This window comes from Amblyraja radiata, unplaced genomic scaffold, assembly GCF_010909765.2.
Source record: "Amblyraja radiata isolate CabotCenter1 unplaced genomic scaffold, sAmbRad1.1.pri scaffold_698_ctg1, whole genome shotgun sequence".
In the NCBI taxonomy this organism is placed as follows: Eukaryota; Metazoa; Chordata; class Chondrichthyes; order Rajiformes; family Rajidae; genus Amblyraja; species Amblyraja radiata.
In genome coordinates, this window is record NW_022630715.1 from 33147 (window position 1) to 56589 (window position 23443).

Below are 23443 nucleotides of genomic sequence, written 5' to 3' on the forward strand. Positions count from 1 at the left end.
GGACTGTGTAAGTTGTGTGCGAACAGCAGAACAAGAAAGGAAGCTATTGAGCTGACAGAGTTCTAGATTAAATCCTTGGTAGAATAGTTAACAATTTATTCAGTTTATACAATGCTGCGTTCGCTTTAAAAAAAATCTTGAATGACCTTCGACAAATCCCATGATTCATTGCATTTATCGAGATACCGAACTCGCTTATTGTAAAAACATGGCTGTTATTCAATTTCATTGTTGTTGATGGGCAAATTCTGTTCTGAAATCCAGTTTCTGTAGCACAATGTACAAATGCATTGAAGATATGATTCACCAGAACAGCAAGATTGCACAGCAGAGGTTGTTGTGGCATCAAACAAAGTCTGCTGGGCAAAGAGGTTTACCTTTCACAGCGTTGGGTTACAAGGGCTCAGTACAAAAAGTTTAGAAATGTATTGAATGGCACAGGATTCATGTGCAAGCATTGACCTTAACATGGTTTGGCCAATCCTGTAGAAGTAGTCTTTTATGGCCTGGTTCAAAGATGCTTAAAGACAACTTGCCATAACACATTCTCGTCGATGCAATTCAGCAGTCAGAACAGGCTACAGATTAGTGCCCTTTAAATTAAGACCTTGAAGCAGATCTACTTTAGAATCTTCTGACTACCCAAACCACATATCCATCAGGACCCTGAACACACATCTCCCCCTGCTCAAGAGTTTGGACGTCATGCTACAATTGTGTAGAACGTTGGTTAGGGTGCACTTGGAGTTTTGTACTTAGTATTGGTCGCCACACTACAGGAAAGATGTGCTTGCACAAGAGAGGGTACAGAAGAGAATCACAAGGATGCTGCCTGAATTAATGAGTTATGAAGAGAGATTGGGTAGACTTGCTCCAGTGAAGGCTAAATTGTAGTGTGCTAAAAGTCTGTAAAATTATGAGAGGCATAGATAGGGTAATCAACAAGAGGCTTTTTAGTTTAGTTTATTGTCCCGTGTACTGAGGTACAGTGAAAAGCTTTTTGCTGCATGCCAATCCAGTCAGCAGAAATCAATACATGATTACAGTCAATCCATTTACAATGTACAGATACATGATAAGGGAATAATGTTTAATGCAAAGTAAAGCCAGCAAGGTAAAGTCCAGTCAAGGATTTTCCCAGGTTAGGGATGTCTAAAATTAGGTTTAAGGAGAGAAGGAGGGGGTTTAAGAGGATTTGATGGGCTAACTTTTATCACACGTTGCAAAGTTAGTATTTACAATGAGCTGCCAGGAGATGCTGGAAGCAGGAACTGTAAGCATTTAAGGTACATTTGGGCAGGTTTTAAATGAACAAAGCATAGCGGGATTTGGAATTAATGTAAGGAATTGGGAATATTACAGATAGCCATGATGGTTGGTCAAAGGGCCTGTTTCTATGCTGTGCAACACTGCAACTCAAACCTCGGCCACGAGCAAATAATTATGATACCGATCCGCTGATGTGAATTACTCCTTGACTCCGACCCTGATTTCCATTCACAGAAACCTCCTATTGCACAGAATACTGGAATAACTCAGTGGGACAGGCAGTATCTCTGGAGAGAAACATCAAGACCCGAAACATCACCCATTCCTTCTCTCCAGAGAGGCTGCCTGTCCCACTGAGTTACTCCAGGATTTTGTGCAATGGGAGGTTTCTGTTAATGGAAATCAGGGTCTGAGTCAAGGAGCAATTCACGTCAGCGGATCGGTATCATTATTATTTGCTCGTGGCCGAGGTTTGAGTTGCAGAGTTTACTTCAGCATTTTGTGTCTACCTTCGACTTTATCTGCAGTTCTTTCCTACACCTCCCATTGCACCTTCCAACCCCACTTCCAATCCCCCCTCCCCCCAGCCATCATTCACAATGACCCTGCCCCAACAACATAATAACATATGAATCTAGGTGCAGGAATAGCCATGTAGCTTGTGAAGCCTACCTACCCACCATTCAGTATGATCATGACTGATCTGCCCCAGGTCTCATCTCCTCTTCTGTGCCAATCTCCCATTGCTCTCAATGTCCTGACCTTTCTCATTTGTATTTACCCCCTCCTTAAATTTTACCAATGATCTGGTCTCCACAACCGTCTGAGGTAATCAATTACAGAGTTGTATCACTGCTTGTGAGAAATTCTTACATCCACCAGCATTAAATGCCTACTTCCTAATCTTTAGATAGAGCCTCAAGTGCAGCTGCAATTAACAAGATTCAAATATTGCCGTAAAAATATTGTGTCTTTCTGCACCCCATTGTTTAATTTACCTTACAAGGCACTGGAGAATTTATAAACCAGAGACACGGAGTGGCACAATAGCAGAGTTGCTGCGTTACAACGCCAGAGACCCAGGTTGGATCCTGACTATGGGTACTGTCTGTATAGAGACAAGTCCATTCGCTCCGAGACTGCGTCGGTTTTCTCCGGGTGCTCTGGTTTCCTCCCACCCACCAAAGTCGTACAGGTTAATTGGGTTCGGTAAAAATTGGAAACCATATCTAGTGTGCAGGATAGTGCTCGTGTTCAGATATCGCTGGTCGGCGCGGTTTCGGTGGGCCAAAGGTCCTCTTTGCGCGCAGTATCTCCAAACTAAAAACTAAACTAAACATGATGCCTTTTATGATTTCAAGATGTCCCCCAAGTGCTTTACTGCCAATGGGAAATTAAAAAAGTCTAATCACTGTTTTAATTTTACAAAAGCAAAGCCTCACAATTTATACAGCTTGGAAGGCAAAGATTTATGGTGAAAACCTTTCTCCATCAAGATTATTGATGAAAAAATTGGGGACAAGCTTTGAATAATTATCTGATCATTAATTAAAAAATGGACAGGAAAGTATTATTTGCAACTGAAGCTCAAACTTCCAATCTATATATCAATGTGTCAAACAGTGAAGCATTATTGCAACGCAAGATTAATTATTAGCCCAATCTTTTCTCTAATAGCCTGTAAGATGTTGCCCAAAGACTAGATGAAAGAGGCTCCACATGTAAATACATCGCTTACTGCACAGGACTCCATGTGCTAACAGTTGCTTAATAAATGTAAGTCACATTGAGACGTATTTCATGAATATTTCTGTAAAAATTAAAACATTATGTAAAGCCTGAACAAGTGCAACAGAATATTATTAATTATTGATGGGTTTCCAACTATAATTCATTGTCTTCTAAATTAAATTAGATTAAATTAAATTCCACTTGCATTTATCTCAGGTCTCACTTATTCTCAACATTATGTTTAAGTAATGAAGTACGCTACTTATTATTAGCAAAGATAGACACAAAATACTGGAGTAACTCAGGAGGACAGGCAGCATCTCTGGATAGAAGGAATGAGAGACCCTTCGAAGGGTCTTGACCCAAAACATCACCCATTCCTTCTCTCCAGAGATGCTGCCTGTCCCGTTGAGTTACTCCAGCATTTTGTGTCTTTCTTCGATGTAAACCAGCATCTGCAGTTCCTTCCTACTTAATATCAGCTCTGTTTCCAAGAGATGAGAATTGTCTGGCATACTGCATGATATAAACACCTGAAGAAACCTAATCACCTACAAATGTTTTTGATAGCTTTTAAAATGAACATGATTACCAATGTGTGAATATTACTCAATATTTGTCATCATGTCTCAAAACCACAAATTTCCTAATGTTTTCTTTATTTTTCCCACCCGGAAACAATTACTACGTACATTTTAAGTTAAAAAACACAAGTCAATTTATATGAGGTGATTATGTAATGAAAGTGTGATTTCACAGATGATTTTAAAAAAATTGTGAGACTGTGTTTAGAAAAATACAAGAAGTTATTTAACTATGAAAATAAATATCTTAGTGACTGACAGCAATTCCATTTCCAGTGTTGAAATAAAATTTGTGATATTTTACCTCTCCTCGGGTTACTGAAACCTCCACCTCTCTCCTTCCACTTACATTCCTTCCTTAGCTTCACTATTCACACTTTCCTCACCTCACATCTTGTTGTCTTTTCATCTCTGGCTTTTTCCAATCACTCCCCTCACCAGTAGGCACCTTTCGCTTACAAGGCTTTGTCCCACCTCCTCCTCTCTTCTAGCTCCCCCCCCCCCGCTACAATCACTGATGAAGGTCCTTAACCCGAAGCATCACCTTTCCATTTTCTCCAGAGATCTCGTCGGATCCACTGAGTTACTCCAGTACTTTGCGTCTTTTTTTTTTGTAAACCAGCAACCAGATTCTTATTGTTCAAAAGGGAACTGCAGATGCTGGAATATCGAAGGTACACAAAATTGCTGGGGAAACATTCGAGTACCCTCGATTACCTACGACTAACCTACGATTACCTTGACATAGTATGACCTACTACGACTAAACTTACGAGTAAAAAAAGTATCGATTTTTCCATGGCGACCTTTTTTTACTCGCGAGCATTTTCAACATGTTGAAAAATACACCGCGATCTAGCTGAGGCCTCGAGTACACGGGGACTACTCTCGTGCATGAAGGAGAGTTACAAAGACCCCCTACGACCTCGTGTCGACCATGCTGTGAGTATGAGTCGAGGGCAAACTTGCCAGAACTTGCGGATTATGTCGTCCAAGTGGGACAGCCCCTTAACACAGGTCTGTGACAGTGTAAGGCAGCAACTCTACCGCTGCTCCACTGCGCAGCCCCCTGTTGGTTCCTTTCTTATAAAATCACATTTAATAATGAATTGGAAGCAAATATATATGTGAGATGATCAGTACGTTTGCAGATCATATCAAAATTGATACGATGGACTGAAGAATTTGAAATGGAGCCTAGATCAATTGGGAAAGTGGGCAAAGATTGGGCGGTGAAATTTATCTCAGACAAGTACGGAGTGACGTATTTCAGAAAGTTAAACTAGGCCACGGCATGCACAGTTAATGGCAGAAGAGGATCACTGTTTTATCTGAATACCCATGGGGCTGGATATGTTCACCCTGGTTTAACACCCTAGCATAATTGAGACTGCATCAATGCAGAGCTATCTCAGAACACAGATCTGCAGTGTCTGCCAACATGAGGGTTATAACATCCTATACACGAGTTTGCATTTGAGAGTCCTATTAAATAATCTAGTTGACACTGGGGGGGGGGGGGGTTGCGATCAGGTTTAGTTTACTTTAGTTTAGATATACAGCATGGAAGTAAGGCCTTTGGCTCACCTGGTCTGCACTGACCAGTGATTGCACGTGTTTGTGGAAACAGGCCCTACGGCCCACTGAGCAGTGATCACACTTAACACTGGCACTATCTACCCTAGGGGCTCATGTTATCGACCTCCCCGTGGTGACCACTGTCAACTGACCTCAGTCAGGCTAACAACTACAAACAGAAACAGCAGCAGCAGCGCCACAGCTTGGCGCCAACATGGAGCATGAGCCCTTTTTAGGGCGGGCACCTGCGGATGTCGAACTAGATGGCATCACCATGCTGCGGACTTCTGCTGCCTCAAAGGCAAGAAGAAGAAGTTCAGCACAGCCAATGTGGGCCAAAGGGCCTGTTCCTGTGATGTACTTTTCTGTATTCTATGATTAAGAGTGGTTTCCAGAATAGTACGATCAGAGCAATTATCAGAAATAACATCACTTGATTAAATCCTCCGTCTATATTGAGTCGGGGAACACAGGCTCTGCACACAGGGAGTTTTACAAAGATAACTTAGGGCATTTTATACGGATTTGTTTCTTGCTGTTTGTTTTCAGGATCACTATAAGACCAATACAGCTGCTCCTTGACCTACGATGGGGTTACGTCCCGATAAACCCATTGTAAATCGAAAATATCGTAAGTCGAAAACGCATTTAATGCAATGTGATCACGTGACCGAAATTGAGCTGCGACTCACTGCTGTTGCCCAGCGTTTGCACCATCGTAATGTCGCAATATCGTAAGTCGAAGTATTGTAAATCGGGGAGCATCTATACGCCAGTCTGGATCTCATTCTTTTATTCCCTGTCAGTAACATTCTCTTTCATCTTCATAATGCTGGAATAAATATCCAATTGAAATCGAGCCATTGTCCAATGGTGAGTTTTAATGTAGTGCTTGGATATCGTTGTATTTCTCCATTTTTACTGCAGCTACTCTTGACCTTCTCAACCAGCAGCACTTACAGAAAATCTTGCACAACCTGAATCTTGCGTAACCAGTGGGCAGCAGAGTTGCCCAGGTGGTAGAGCTGCTGCCTCACAGCGTCAGAGGCCCGGTTTTGATCCTGTGCAGAGCTTGCATGTTCTCCCTGTGACCAGCTTGCATGTTCTCCCAGTGACCAGATGGACTTCCTCTGGGTGCTCCAGTTTCCACGCACATGCCAGACATGCAGGTTTGTAGGTTAAGTAGCATCTGTAAATTGTCCCCAGTGTGTAGGGAGTGGATGATGAAGTGGGATAACCTAGACCTAGTTTGTTTAGTTTAGTTTAGGGAAACAATGTGGAAACAGGCCCTTCGACCCACCGAAGTCCATGGGGACCAGTGTTCACCTGTACACTAGCTCTATCCTACACACTAGGGACAATTGTTACGGAAGCCAATTAACCTACAAACCTGCACCTCTTTGGAATGTGGGAGGAAATCGCAGCACCTAGAAAAGCAAAAGTGGTCACAGGGAGAACATACAAACTTCATATATATAATACCTGTAGTGAGGATTGAACCTGGATCTCTGGTGCTGTATGGCAGCAACCATACCGCTGAGCCACTGTGCTGAATGGGTGATTAGTGTTTAGCATGGACTCAGTGGGCTGAAGGGCCTGTCTCCATGCTGTAACTCTAAACCAAACCTATCAGAAACTCGTGTTCAAGAAGGAACTGCAGATGCTGGAAGATCGAAGGTACACAAAAATGCTGGAGAAACTCAGCGGATGCAGCAGCATCTATGGAGCGAAGGAAATAGGCGACGTTTCGGTGAAGAAGGGTTTCGGCCCGAAACGTTGCCTATTTCCTTCGCTCTATCAGAAACACATCTGGAATATCACACAGTCTCATATCCTGACATCCCAAAACCATTCCACCATCCAAGTCAAACCATCCAAGTCAAAGAAACTTATTAGATGGATATCTCTCAATTCCTTCCATCGGCATTGCACAAGGCACAATGGCTGTAGTTGTTCCCTTTGCAAAGTGCACAGCATTTACACACCCATTGTAACTGGCAAACTCGTGTCTTCTACCACCTTGGTGGACAAAGCCAGCAGGCGTGTGGAAATATCTCAAACTTCAACTTCCAGTACTCATCACACATCAACTTGATTTGGAAATATACTACTGATCCTCCGTCATTATGGAGTGTAAAATCCAGGAACAATAGGACTACAGGAGGACCATCACCAAGCGACTGCAGCAGGTCTAGGTGGTCCATCACCGCATTATAAATAGGCATTGAATCCATACAAAGGTTGCTGTCTGACATATCAGGCTGAATCGTGGTGGCAATGGCCAAAGGTTTCAAAGAGGACTACCTATATTCAATACCAATATATGGACCTGTTTTAGGTCTCAGAAGCGTAGAGCATCTGACATCCTGCTCCATTAGTGAATTCATGGAAACAAAGAACCACAGATGTTGGTTAATACACAAAAGAATACCTCTGGGGAGAAGCATCCTTGGAGGACATGGGTAGATGATGTTTCAGGTCGAGCCCGTTCTTCAGACTGACAATATTTCTTCTGACTGAGAAGGATCTTAACCTGAACAATCACCTATGCATATTCTCCAGAGATACTGCCCGACTTGCCAAGTTACTCCAGCACTTTGTTCCTTTAGTGAATTACTTGTGGATTATTTTAGTACTTTTAATAAGAATTCTTTACATTATAATTTAGCTTTATTCTTTTTTTTAATTTTTTGTTGTAACTTTAATGATTTTGGAAATATTTCTGTGGATATTTAAAAACTAAAAGCAGAAAGCTCTGCTTCCACTTTGCCTCATTTTAAGGGCTGTGAGCAAAGTCTGGGTGGGACCTGAAAACAAAGCTGCGACTTACCACTGAAGTCTTGCTACACCTCACCCATATCAAAACTCAACTGTGGGCTGTCAACTCACAAGGTGAACTTTGAGCAGGTGAGCAGGGCCAATTGGTGACCTTGCAATGAGCACTAAAAGTCAACCATGTAATCAATTGAATTGACTGGCTGAAAGATACAGCATTGGAAACAGCCCCATTGTTTCACCCAAGTCCACATCGACCATCAATCGCACGTTCACACTAGGTCTACGCTATTTCCACCTTCGTATCCACTCCCTACACACTGCGGGCAATTTACAGAGGCCAATTAACCTATAAACCTGCACATCCTTGAAGTGTCGGAGGAAACTGGGGAGGTAAATTGTTCCTAATGTGTAGAACAATTGTAGTGTACAGGGTGATTGCTGGTCGGCGTTGAATCGGTAGGCCGAAGAGCCTGTTTCTGTGCTATAGCTCTGAGGTCCAAAGTGTAAAGTCCAAAGTAAATTGGTCCTAATGCATTCTCAAAGCTAATCTAACACCAACAAATTCTTATTTACTGATTTGAGTTGGATGTTTGAATCGGCAGTAAGTAAAACAACCGGACTATGGTTCCAAATGTCATCCTTTGTTTTCTGGCAGACCTGTTTGTATTTCTGGTTTTATTTCAAATAATATTCTGCCTAGTGTACATTATTAGTCTATTGAGATTTACCCATGGTTCCTGCTGATTTACACTTGCTTTTCCATCTGTTAGCTTTCCAAAGTTATTTACTGACAGCTTCACTTCATCCGATTTGTAAATATTCCAATAAGAGCAGGGCCAGACCTTGGGTAAAGGTTTGACCAGTCTTTCACTTCATGGACTGACTTCAATATAAGCAACATTTGGTCAGGCATAGAACTAACACAGTAACAGTGTGGATGGAAGCCATTCAGTACATCTTTGCTGGAACAATGCAGACTATCTCATAAGAGCTGTTCAGGCTAATCTCCTTTATCTTTTACTTTTATCTTTGTATTTTAGATACATTTTCCAATTCATTACTCTGTCCATTTTCTTTCAATTTATGTCAGAACTTCTGGCAGTAGTTGGCTTTGGTAACATCATCCATTGTCCTGCCAATGCTAATTCTCTTTTATTTTAAACAAGCAATGAAATCAAGCTTTGTTTTTCTACTTATCCAGTTAAGCATTCATCATTTTGAATTTGTTTTAACAACCATGCTGATAACAACAGCCTAGAAACATTCCTTGCAATGGAATATTATTGGAGAAGGTAGTTGACGCAGGTACTATCACAGTGTTTAAAACACATTTGGACAGATATATGGAAAGGATACGATTAGAGGAATCTGGGCCCAACATACGTAGGTTTGGGCAGGTGGGACTAGTGTGGATGGGGCATGTTGTGTGGTGTGGGCAAGTTGGACCAAAGGGCCCATTTCCACACTGTATGACTCCATGACTATGAATGAATTGTGAAGGAAGAATGTAATATATTGCACACCATAGACAAGTGCAGCACAGGAACAAGACCTTACCCCACAACGGGCAGGCGATGCACATGCAGGCTCCGGGCCCCAACTCCGGCCGACATCGCCTGCCCGAGTCCCGCGACACCATCTTGGCCACAAGGAGCGACTTCAATACTCACCAGGACGCGGCCTTCACCGACCTCCACATCGATGTTGCCGCAGACCCTCACCTGCCGACCGCTGATGCCCAGTCTCGCCGCCTCAACGGTAACTTGGACTCCCTCCCCCTCGCTGATTCCTCCGTCCCTCGCCGCCCCCCTGGACCGGGCCCGACATCACCATCGCCCCCTGGACCGGGCCCGGCATCACCATCACCCCCTGGACCCGGGCCCGACATCACCATCGCCCCCTGGACCCGGGCCGGACATCACCATCGCCCTCTGGACCCGGGCCCGACATCACCATCGCCCCCTGGACCCGGGCCCGACATCACCATCGCCCCCTGGACCGGGCCCGACATCACCATAACCATCGCCCCCTGGACCCGTCCGCCCACCGGGACCTCCCTCCCTCCCTCCCACACATCGCCCGACTAAACCGCCACTGGACCCGCCATCGGGCCCGGTGACCCTTGACCCGCGCCACTCCACCCCCTCCAGCAACCCACAGCCGTCGCCTCATCTGGAGCCTGGACTCTCCACTGGGCCTGAAGCCTTCACGCTGCTCACTCCCGATCTCCTGGGCTTAACTCCACTGGGTCCTAGAGCCCGTCTGCCCAGCCTTGCTAACCTCAGTGGCTGTTCCACTGACACTCCCCCATCCCCCTCCAACCATGTCACCCCCGCTCTTCCCCACCCACATTACAGCCCTCTCCCCCCCCACCCCCTGACCACCCACCCACCCCAACACCCACAACCTCCCCCATCACTCACAACCCCCCCATCACCCACAACCCCCACCCCCACCCCCTGACCACCCCCCAGCCCCCATCACCCCCCACCCCCTGACCACCCACCCACCCCAACACCCTCGACCTCCCCCCCCTGACCACCCACCCCCCCATCACCCACAACCTCCCCCATCACCCACAACCGCCCCCACCCCCTGACCACCCCCACCCCCCATAACCCCCCACCCCCTGACCACCCACACACCCCAACACCCTCAACCCCCCCCCCTGACCACCCACACCCCCCATCACCCACAACCTCCCCCATCACCCACAACCCCCCCACCCCCTGACCACCCCCCACCCCCCCATCACCCCCCACCCCCTGACCACCCACCACACCCCCATCACCCACCACCACCCCCACCACACATCACCCTGTCCCCAGTCCACCCACCTGCCTTCCTCCGGCCCCAACCCCCATCCCTGCCGGGTGTTCACCATCCTCCCGACCTTCTCCTCTCCCCCACCGAACGGTATGTCCTCAGCAGAGGTCTTACCTTTGTCCCCCTCCGTCCCCACCTCAATGAGTTCCGCGCCCACCACGACTTGGAGCTCTTCTACCGTCGCCTCCGCCTCACAGCGCACTTCCACGGGAAGGAGTCCTCGCCCCCCATTGATGACCCCTTTTCCCGTCTCCAACGCACCCCTTCCTAGTGGAACCCCCCTCGTAACCTCCCGGCTTTGAAATTCTTTATCCAAAACTGCCTCAACTTCAACCAAAACGTCAACCGCCTCAACTTCTCCACTCCCCTGTCTCACTCCAATCTCTTCCCCCCTGAACGCACTGCCATCGAATCACTCCACAACAACCCAGATTGGGTTATCAAACCAGCCGACAAGGGAGGTGCCGTGGTAGTCTGGCGCGTCGATCTCTACAAAGCTGAGGCCACGCGCCAACTCTCGAACACCTCCTCCTACTTACCCCTGGACCATGACCCCACTGACGAGCACCAGGCCACCATCTCTAGCACCATCACCAACTTCATCAACTCCCAAGCACTGCCCGACCGGGCCGCCAACCTCATCGTTCCCCAGCCCCGCACGGCCCGTTTTTACCTTCTCCCCAAAATACACAAACCTGACTGTCCCGGTAGACCCATTGTCTCTGCCTGTTTGTGCCCCACCGAACTCATCTCCACATACCTTGACGTCATCCTACCCCCCCTGGTTAAATCCCTCCCTACCTATGTTCAAGACACCTCAGACACTCTCCATCGTCTCTGGGCATTACATTCTCTAGGCCCCCATCCTCTCATCTTCACCATGGATGTCCAGTCACTCTACACCTCCGGTTCATCCTCGACCAGAGGAGCAACCTATACCCAGCCACTGAGACTCTCCTCTGCCTAGCGGAGCTGGTCCTTACCTTCAATAACTTTACATTTGACTCCTCCCATTTCCTCCAAATACAAGGCGTAGCTTCTTTGTCGGGTACGTCGAATAATCCTTGTTCAATACGTACTAGGGCCCCATCCCCGACCTCTACCTCCGTTACTGCGACAACCGCTTTGGTGCCACCTCCTGCACCCACACACAACTGACTGACTTCATCCACTTCACCACCAACTTCCATCCGGCACTGAAATACACCTGAACTATTTTCGTCACTTCACTACCATTCCTTGACCTCACTATCTCCATCGCAGGTGATAGACTCCTGACCGACATCCACTACAAACCCACTGACTCCCATGGCCATCTGGACTACACTTCTTCCCACCCTGCCTCCTGTAAGGAATCTATCCCTTACTCCCAATTCCTCCGCCTACGCCGCATCTGCTCCCAGGATGAGGCGTTCCACACCAGGACATCTGAAATGTCCTCATTCTTCAGGGAATGGGGATTTCATTCCTCCACCATAGATGAGGCTCGCACCAGGGTCTCTTCCATACCCCGCAACACTGCTCTCTCTCCCCACCCCGCACTCGCAACAAGGGCAGAGTCTCCCTAGTCCTCACCTTTCACCCCACCAGCCATCACATACAACAAATAATCCTATGTCATTTTGGCCACCTCCAACATGACTCGCCACATCTTCCCATCTCCCCCTATGTCTGCCTTCCGCAAAGACCGCTCCCTCCGCAACTCCCTTGTCAATTCTTCCCTTTCCTCCCGTACCACCCCCTGCCCGAGCACTTTCTGTTGCAACCGCAAGAAATGCAACACCTGTCCCTTTACCTCCCCCCTTGACTCAATTCAAGGGCCCAAGCAGTCGTTCCAGGTACGACAGAGGTTCACCTGTATCTCCTCCAACCTCATCTACTGCATCCGCTGCTCTAGATGTCTGCTGATCTACATCGGTGAGACTTAGCGGAGGTTGGGCGATCATTTCGCCGAACACCTCCGCTCGGTCCGCAAGAACCTACCTGACCTCCCGGTGGCTCAGCACTTCAACTCCCCCTGCCATTCCCAATCCGACCTCGCTGTCCTGGGTATCCTCCATTGCCAGAGTGAACAACACCGGAAATTGGAGGAACAGCATCTCATATTCCGCTTGGGGACCCTGCATCCAGCGGGCATGAACATTGAATTCTCCCAATTTTGTTAGCCCTGGCTGTCTCCTCCCCTTCCTTAGCCCTCGAGCTGTCTCCTCCCATCCCCCAGCCCTCGGGCTCCTCCTCCTCCTTTTTTCCTTCCTTCTCCCCGCCACCCCCTATCAGTCTGAAGAAGGGTGTCGGTCCTTCGGTCCTTCGCTCCATAGATGCTGCTGCACCCGCTGAGTTCCTCCAGCATTCTTGTGTACCTTCACACCACAATGTTTGTCCTGAACATACAACCAAGTTAAACTAATCGGACATGACATGTACCCCATTCCCTGCATTGTGGTGTAATATGCTGCAGCTACACCACTCATGTTGCATGGTTGATTCTCTTGGCATTCATTTTCTGCAACCTTTCTTTGTACAGGTACCTTAAAACACTAATTTCTGATAATACTAATACGCAGTAAGAGCGGATCAATCATTAATTTCCACAATATAGATTTCAGAACTGCTTTCATCATCTTATGCAAATGCTCCAAATATAATTTAGGGCAGCACAGTGGCACAGTGGTAGAGTTGCCACTTTACAGCGCCAGCCACTTGGGTTCGATCCTAACTATGGCTATTGTCTGTACAGAGTTTGTACATTCTACCTGTGACCGCATGGGATTTCCCTGGGTCCTCTGGTTTTCTCCCACACTCCAAAGATGTGCAAGTTTGTAGGTTATTTGGCTTCTGTAAATTGTTCTTAGTGTGTAGGATAGAACTAATGTATGGGGTGATCATTGGTCGGCATGAACTCGGCAGGCAGAAGGGCCTGTTTCTAAGCTGTATCTCCAAACTAAACTAAACTAAACAATATATGGCCAAGCCCCATAAATCAATCTAGTCCTTTTTAAAATCTCTTCCACCTCCAGTCCTACTTCTCAAAATGCATCTATCTGCAGCTAAGATCACTCAGATCAGAATTTAAAATGTTGGTGCTTTCATTTAAATCGCATCCAGAGACTTGAATCAAGAGAGGAAAAGATGCATTGTCATCAGTATTACTTTGTCAATGTATTTGCAATTAATCCATCGTTTAGAGGTTACAGTCCCGCTGATCCGTTGGCCTAGAGTTTCTTTCTAAAGTACATTTACTTGATGCAGTGTGCATGGAGACACAGCAACAATGCAGCCAGATATCATGCTAAAACTGGTATAAAACTGACAAAACACATGGAAATTGTACAATCTTCAGTGCGTAGCTAAAAATCCATCTCTGGTCCAGAGACTTATCCATTAACTATTATGTTTCCATATTCTCAATTACCCTGACAATGGTCTTTGAAAGTACACAAAAATGCTGGAGAAACTCAGCAGGTGCAGCAGCATCTATGGAGCGAAGGAAATAGGCGACGTTTCGGGCCGAAACCCTTCTTCAGACTGAAGAAGTGTTTGGGCCCGAAACGTCACCTATTTCCTTCGCTCCATAGATGCTGCTGCACCCGCTGAGTTTCTCCAGCATTTTTGTGTACTTTCGATCTTCTAGCATCTGCAGTTCCTTCTTGAACACAATGGTCTTTGAAAGACAGCCCCAGGCATAGTTCAATTGTTATGTAAAGCAACATGAATGGTTTTCCGAAAATGGGCTTGTTGACTGAAAATAGATTGACATTTTGTAACGGTTACAGCTCTCAGATCCGCAAATGACCATCAAGTATTTTGTTGTTGTTGCTGTTTTAAGCAGGAATGCAATTCAAAGAGCATTTATCATTTGACAAGTTGATGATCAAGAATCAATGCGGCACGTTTGCAGTGTACACAGGCTACATAATTTAAATTATGAATCACTCTCTTCAGTAGCACACAACCTATTGTTCATAAGTGATCGGAGCAGAATTAGGCCATTCGGCCCATCAAATCTACTCCACCATTCAATCACGGCAGATCTATCTCTCCCTCACAACCCCATGGATTAAAAGCACCATTGGACCATTGACTACTGATGTGTAATAAGCTTCCATGGGAACAAAAACAATTAAAAATACATAGGGTGGCCCGGTGGCGCAGCGGAAGAGTTGGTGCCTTACAGAGATTGTAGCGCCAGAGACCTGGATTCGGTCCTGACTACGGGTGCTGACTGTATGGAGTTTGTGTGTTCTCCCCGTGACCATGTGGGTTTTTTTCCGAAGGTCTTCAGTTTTCTCCCACACTCCAAAGGCGTACAGGTTTGTAGGTTAATTGGCTTTGGTAAAATTGTAAATTGTCCCGACTATGTAGGATAGTGTTAGTGTAAGGGGTGATCACTGGCTGGTGTGGAATTGGTGGGCCAAAGAGCCTGGTTCTGCACTGTATCTCTAAACTAAAATAAAGTTTAAAGAAATGTACTCTGCATCTACCATATACTGTAAATTCAGAAGATTTATTTTTATTTTTATTTAGATTTAGATTTTTAGATTTAATTTTCATTTCAGCAATGTTGTTGGTGTAGATAAGAAGATCATCAGCGAGTATAACTTAAGATATTACAGAGTGCTTTAGATTAAGAGTGCCCCAACAGAGTATATGTGACAAACATGGCAAATTTAATTTATCATTGACATTTAGGGAAGTAAATTCCGCATCTAAATTAGTATCGGATTGGAGTCGCTGCCCTTTGCTGCCCTTGAAACTAACAGAAATTAAAGTGTAGAAAAAGAATACTTAGATAAAACATTGATGTGATTTCTTAATTAAATGGAGAAAACGCTAGATTGTCTCTAGAATCTCAACAGATTGATGAAACTTCCAAAAGCTTGTACTAAGTGTAAAAGTAGCCTTGAAGCCAGATGGTGCAGCAAATCAAAGGTATTTTAATTTTCACCCAAACTCAGCTGTGAGGAATACCAGTTCATGGTAAATTTTTAATTGATACTTGAATAACTGAACTGAAAACATCTTAACACTTTTTGAGTAAATTGTCAGTGGATTTCATTCAGTCAAAAACTGTTACAACTAAGGCAGAGATTGGCAGATTAGAACGTGTGTCTGGGGTTATCATCAAAAAAGCACATCAACGCCTCTACTTCCTGAGAAGATTACGGAGAGTCGGATTGTCAAGGAAGACTCTCTCTAATTTCTACAGGTGCACAGTCGAGAGCATGCTGACCGGTTGCATCGTGGCTTGGTTCGGCAATTTGAGCGCCCTGGAAAGGAAAAGACTACAAAAAGTAGTAAACACTGCCCAGTCCATCATCGGCTCTGACCTTCCTTCCATCGAGGGGATCTATCGCAGTCGCTGCCTCAAAAAGGCTGGCAGTATCATGAAAGACCCACACCATCCGGGCCACACACTCATCTCCCTGCTACCTTCAGGTAGAAGGTACAGGAGCCTGAAGACTGCAACAACCAGGTTCAGGAATAGTTACTTCCCCTCAGCCATCAGGCTATTAAACCTGGCTCGGACAAAACTCTGATTATTACCAACCACTTTCTGTTATTTGCACTATCAGTTTATTTATTCATGTGTGTATATATTTATATCATGGTATATGGACACATTTATCTGTTTTGTAGTAAATGCCTACTATTTTCTGTGTGCTTAAGCAAAGCAAGAATTTCATTGTCCTATACAGGGACACATGACAATAAACTAACTTGAACTTGAACTTGAACTTGAAGGAAGGAGAATTGGGATGAGAGGGGAAAATAGATCTGCCATGATTGAATGGCAGAGTAGACTTGATGGGCCAAATGGCCCAATTCTGCTCCTATAACCTATGAACTTGTGAACAATTATTTGTTGACTGAATCAGGAACCAGCATGCATGCCTCCCTAAATCCCATGTTCTTTACTTATTAGATGTAATTGTAATATTCCAAAACATAACAGGTTACAGTGTTTGAATTCATCTCAAAACGATTTTTTTTCAGTTACATATTAATATTCAGATGAGCACCTTAGTATAAACAGTCCTACAAATGATTTTCTTATCCTGAATTAATTTGGCTTTTGCCCAAAGAACAGTGTTCAATTATCAAAATACTTTTCGCAGCCACATTTTTTAGTGTAAGTTGATGTTGGTTTACTGATTGCAATATTGGTTTGTCATCATAATTTTTATTTAGCTCTCGTAATATAAAATATCAATTAAGTTTAGGGGCACAAGGAGGACTATATATTTTTTGTGTCATATATCTATATATTGTGTCATACTGTATCCATTTGTTGTACTGTGTTGTACTTCATATTGAGGTTGTGCAAATCACTACAGGAGTAAATGTTGCAGGCAGTAGAAAATGAAATGTTTTAATAGTGTTTTATTGGTGGAAGTTTGAGCCAGGGGAGGGAGAGTATTCAAGCTTTTTTTTGAAGTCGTCGCTCATAATGAGGTCTACAGCAATTGATCCACAGGGGAAATGCATGATGGAGTCATCAATTATTCCTGGTAAATTTAGAAGGATGAGAGGGATTTTTTTAGAAACATATACAATTCTTAAGGAATTGGTGCAGGAAAAATGTTCCCCATGTTGGGGGAGTCCAGAACCAGGGGTCACAGTTTAAGAATAAGGGGTAGGCTATTTAGCACTGAGATGAGGAACAACTTTTTCAGCCAGAGTTGTGAATCAGTGGATTTCTCTGCCACAGAAGGCAGCAGAGGTCAATTCACTGGATATTTTCAAGAGGGAGTTAGATTTAGCTCTTAGGGCTAACACAATCAAAGGATATGGGGAAAAAGCAGGAACGGAGTACTGGTTTTGGATGATCAGCCATGATCATATTAAGTGCTGGTTCGTAGGTCCGAATGGCCTACTCCTGCACCTATTTTCTATGTTTCTATGTATCTAAATAGTTTGAGGACATTGCTACCATTCATGCTACTCTCCATTTCCAGTTGCCCATATTTTTCTCACCTGCTTTTTGCTGTTATTTTGAAGCCATTCTACAATTAGGCAGCATCTGTCATTTTCAAAGATCCCCAAAGCAAATTTAATTAGTGATAGAGGTAACTCAAGTGCAAACTGCCTTCATTGATGGAAATGCACTTCAATTAAAAAAAAATGTATATTGTTCTTGAACTTATTTTAACTGTCTCCTTGTGGCATCTTTTTAAAGAGTTTGTTAACTTATATAACTATTACATTGCCCTTCAATATTAAAGATGCAGATACGATAATTGTGCTTAGCTGAAAGTATTTGAACATTTATAACTTTATTTGTGATGCACTTATTACTAACATAATAGAAGTGTATAAATGTTTTAAAAGAGCCAGTGAGTAAATTTGTTTTAATATATATCCCTTAAAAGGCAATATTTCATTTTATACGGCATGCAGTTATAGATACATGAGAAGCCTAATGATTTTATACAAAGTTATTTTTTCTTGATATTGTGTTTATCCTCAGGGAAAATCTTGGCTTATTGCTGGTAAGTGTTAATCATCTCTGGAGAAGATACAGAAATCCTCGCTCTGAATAAATCAAGCCTTGTTCTGCATTAAGAAAGCCAGTTAGCATATTTTATTTTAAATTAATAATGTTTTTTTCAAAGATAACATGCAGTGCTTAAAGCATTGAGTTGGAGAAATTTGATGAAAAATGATCACTTCTAAATCGTTCATTCAGCTCTGCAAATTCAGCCCGGCACACATTGTGTGAGCATCACTAATGCATTTGATGCCATTTCCTCTTGCTGCAATGCAAGCAAAATGAGCGCATCTCATCAGAGGACCGAGGAACGTTGGACACGACAGGAGGATACCATATTTAAGCTGTAGATTGGCCTGGTGCTCTTCTGTGGAATTTCCCATTATTACTTTATGCCCTTTGTGTCCACGATCATCTCCTAATAGAAAAGGCCCACAGCAACCAAACCATCTTACTAATATGGATAAACTGATAGACCTGATGTGGTGAGTTATCTTCTCTTTTATTAACTTCTTTCACGTTAATGTATCTGAACACTGTTCAATTCTGAGGAGCAATTTGATGTCCATGATTCTTTAATGGTCTGTACAAGGGAAGACATCACTCAATCCTGGGGATCCAAAGATCAGGCTGTAAATTCAGTGCTTGGAATAATTTTCTGAGTGAAGGCTTACAGTAAATCTGTGACGGCTGTCAGCAATCAAAGCCTCCTTTTTGTCTGTACTGTTTGCAACTTACCATAGTTCCGTTTAATGTAATTGCCAGACTGTGATGCCTGATTCTAAATTCTGAGTCATGCTATTCCATTCTTGACTTCTCCCTATAAATTATCTGAATAAGCACTGAAAGTTAGTGTTATTAGGCAACTGGACCATCCTATCAACAACTCGACAGCGGTCCTAACCTCCCATCTATTCATTGGAGACCCTTGGACTATCTTTAATCAGACCTTACTGGACTTTATCTTGCACTAAATAGTATTCCCTTGATCATGTTGCTGTACACTGTGGATGGCTCGATTGTAATCATGTATAGTCTTTCCGCTGACTAGGGAGCATGCGACAAAAGCTTTTCAGTGTACCTCAGAACATGTGACGATAAACTAAACTAACTAAATAAAAACTCCCATCTGAAGTTATTTGTCCACAGAAGGGCCCTGACCTGAAACATCGCCTCTCCATGTTTTCCTGAGATGCTGCCTGATCTGTTGAGTTACTCCAGCACTTTGTGCATTTTTTTTGTAAACCAGTATCTGAAGTTCATTTTTTCTACTGAAACTCCCAGCCTTGTTTCAAATCTCTCCATAATCTAACATCTGGATTTTTTACATTTTGGCATTATCAAATTACTGATCATTTTCTAAAGTTTATGGCCTTTTAATTTATAAATTTAATTCAATTCTGTAAGATCATTGCACAGCCCGCAAAGATGGCATTACCGCCTACCATATGTACAAAATCTTGTTTTCAGCAAAGTAAAACTAACCCAGTGAAATCCTCTGTAAAGTGGTTTGAATTGCAATTAATTTATCTTAGTGATATAGCATGGAAACAGGCCCATTGGCCCAATGAGTCCACACTGATTATTGATCACCCATTCTCACTAGTTCTATATTATCCCACTCTCTCATCCGCTCCCGACACATTAGGGGCAATTTACAGATGCCAATCAATCTACAAACCTGCGCAACTTTAGGATGCGGGAGGAAACCGAAGCACCCGGAGAAACCCCATCCAGTCACATGGGGAACATGCAAACTCCACACAGACAGCTACTGGGGTCTGGATAAAAACAAGGTCTCTAGTGCTGTGAGGCAGCAGCTTATCAGCTACATCATTATATGGATATGGTAAGCAATGACATTGAGAAAACATATTAATGCATTTTAATTCATTTGGTGGCACTGAGACACTGTGAATTGTATTAAACTTTTTTTTTAACTGATGGTTTAGCCTCTATATTGCTTCACAGAGCCACCAAGTTACACATCATTGAAACAGGTCCTTTTCAGGCCAACCTGCCCATGCCAACCAGGATGCCCCATCTTCATTAGTCCCATCTGCCTGCATTTGGCCCATGTCCTTGTCTAAACCTTTCCTATCCACGTACATGTCCAAATATATTTGTTGTTATAATACCTGCCTCAACTACCTCCTCTGGCAGCTTGTTCCATTTACCCATCAACCTCTGAAAAAGTTGGCACTCAGATTCCTATTAAATCTTTCCCATCGCACCTTAAACCTATGTCCCCGTGTTCTTGAACCCCCCTATTCTGGGTAAAATACACAATGCATCTACTCTATGCCGTTATAAAATCACCCCTCATCCTCCTGCACTCTAAGGAATAAAGTGCCAGCTTGCCCAGCCTCTCCCTATAGCTCAGGTCCTCAAGTCCTGATGGCATCCTCATTCAGACCAAAATCTGCACACAAGCTTTATCGAACTATTATTTATGCTAACAGTAATTATATATTCTCGCAAATCATAAGATTCCTTTATTACCCAGATAACTTTGTCCAGCATTGGTTGAAGTATCATGTCATTCCTGTCTGTTTTGTTCGCTGTTCACAGATCAACCCAAAGACGTTCTTTGTGACACCTGGGCTTTAATCTTGTCAGTCAAGATCTAAAAAAAGCAAAATGTTACAGTTCTATGAGGTGAAATGAGGCCACATTTAGAGTATTGTGTTCAGTTTTGGACAACAATGTTTGTCCTGAACATACAACCAAGTTAAACTGATCGCACATGACATCCTTCTCTGTCTCTTCCCCCCTCCCCCCCCCCTCACTCCCTCCCCACCTCTCAGAGAGATGGATCTCCTCTCCCCCCTCCCTCTCCTCACCTCTGAACATTAATAGCCCATTATTATCTGTTATTTGCACTGTATCAGTTTATTTATTCATGTGTGTATTTACGTATATAATGGTATATGGACACACTGATCTGTTCTGTATTTATGCCTATTTTGTTCTGTTGTGCTAAAGCAAAGCAAGAATGTCATTGTCCTGTCAGGGACACATGACAATAAACTTGCTTGAATCTCTCCCCCTCTCTCCTGTCTCTCTCCCCCCCCCTCTCTCTCTCTCCTCCCTTTCTCTTCCCCCTCTCTCTTCCCCCCAACCTCCCCCTCTCCCTCCCCACTCTCTTCCCCCTCTCTTCCCCCTCTCTTCCCCCTCTCTTCCCCCTCTCTTCCCCTCCTTCCCCCTCTCCCTCTCTCTCGCCCCCCTCTCTCCTCCCTCCCTCTCCCCCCCTCTCTCCCTCTCCCCTCTCTCTCTCCCCCCTCTCTCTCTCTCTCCACCCCTCTCTCTCTCTCTCACCCTTCCCCTCTCTCTCTCTCTGCCCCTCGAGATAGGGCGGGGATAGGGTAAAAGGAGCCAATGAATAATATTAATATTTCATTAGACTCTCTTCACTCTACCTGCTGTACTTGTGCTTGGCTTGGTCGTATTTATGTATAATATTACCTGATTAGATTGGACAGCATGCAAACAAAATGTTTTCACTCTTTCACAGTACATGTGACAGTAATAAGTGTGGGCACAGTAGTGCAGCTGGTAGAACCGCTGGCTCATGGTGCCAGAGACTCGGGTTCGATTCTAACCACGGCCACTGTTTACCTGGAGTTTGCACGTTTTTCTTATGATAGCGTGTGTTTCCTCCCACTTCCCTATGGCATGCTGGCATAAACATCAATTGCCCTCTGTAAATGTGCTCCTAATATGCAGAATCGGAGATAACATAAAACTAGTGTGAGCGGGTGATGGATTGATGAGCGGCATGGACTCGCTGGGCTGAAGGGCCTGTTTGCATACTGTGCCTCTGAACTCTGAACGCTGAAGCTAAAGTGTGAGTATAAGTCGCGTTTAATGTCGCAACGGTGTATTCTGTCAACAGGTGTTGACATTGTGTCCATCCAGAATCAAGAAGAGAATGCACCCGTGGGATTGAACAGTGGGAGACGGACAATTGTTGTGAGTTAGCGCATTGTTTAGATGCTGCAGGGAATAAGTTACAGCTACAACCTGGGGACCATTGTCAGGGCAAGTCGAGGATCACAGCCGAGTCTCCCTCCCTCCGTGCAGGGTGCGGGTAGATCCGGCTCGTGGCCTGACAGCAACCCGCTGATCGGAGCGCCTCATCTCCGTCATGTGGTCTGCCTTTTAGCAGAGTGGGGGTGGTGACAGCTATGGGTGGAGGAAAACAGACAACACTTGATAATTCCATTATTTTGATTCATCACAGCTCCTCCAATGTCTTCGATGATGGAGCTCCTGGAAAGGTGTGATGATTCACAGCTGCTGGATTTGACAAATCATTACTGCCAGAGGCTGGAAGAGGGAATTCAAGAGAAGCGGAGAGAGAGAGAGAGAGAGAGAGAGAGAGAGAGAGAGAGAGAGAGAGAGAGAGAGAGAGAGAGAGAGAGAGAGAGAGAGAGAGATAGAGAGAGATAGAGAGAGAGAGAGCGATAGAGATCTAGCTCTAGCTAGAGTCTCTCTCTCCTCGCTCTCTCTTTTTTCCTCTTTCTTCTCTCTCCCCTGCTTCTCTCTCTCTTTCTCTTTGTTTCCTTGCTCCTTTCTCGCTCTCGCTCCTGGCTCTGCTCTCTTTTTTTCTTTCTCTCTGTCTCCTCTCCGTTTGCTCTCTCCTCTCCCCTGTGTCGGTTCTTCTCTTGTCCCTCTCTGTGCTCTCGCTCGCTCGGGTTTTTCTTTCGCTGTGTCTCTCCTCTGTGCTCTCGCTCTTTCCCTCTTTGTTCTGTCCCTCTTTTCTCTCTCGGCTTTCGCGCTGCTCGCGCGCCGTGGCTCTTTGTGCGCGAGCTAGGAGTTGTGGGAGGGAGATAGGATGATGGCGGGACTGACATATGTTGAAAGTATGGGTCAACTGGGTTTGTATTCACTGGTATTCAGAAGAATGGGTATCTTATAGAATCGTATAAAATTGGTGAGGGTTTGGACAGGGTGGATGCAGGAAAAATGTTCCCCATGTTGGGGAGTCCAGAACTGTTAAGGCACATTTCTTAAAACAGACAACTCACAATAAGTTAGATCAACCAACACAAGCTTTACTGATCATTTAGCCGGTGAGAGTGGCAGGGGATACAAAGTCAAGTATGCAACACACACTTAACCCTCCTGGGCCATCACTCTAATGAACAAAGACACACAGCATCTTTTGTTACTATTTTGGAAAGTG

The 23443-nt window shown here is 44.5% G+C and overlaps 1 long non-coding RNA gene across 1 annotated transcript; it reads left to right on the forward strand.

The window, feature by feature from the left end:
• The first annotated feature begins 775 nt into the window (after positions 1-775).
• Positions 776-22613, forward strand: LOC116970272. The gene is made up of 4 exons (XR_004411090.1): positions 776-786; positions 13422-13425; positions 22258-22264; positions 22499-22613. It is a non-coding gene; the product is annotated as an uncharacterized LOC116970272 (long non-coding RNA).
• Positions 22614-23443: the final 830 nt, after the last annotated feature.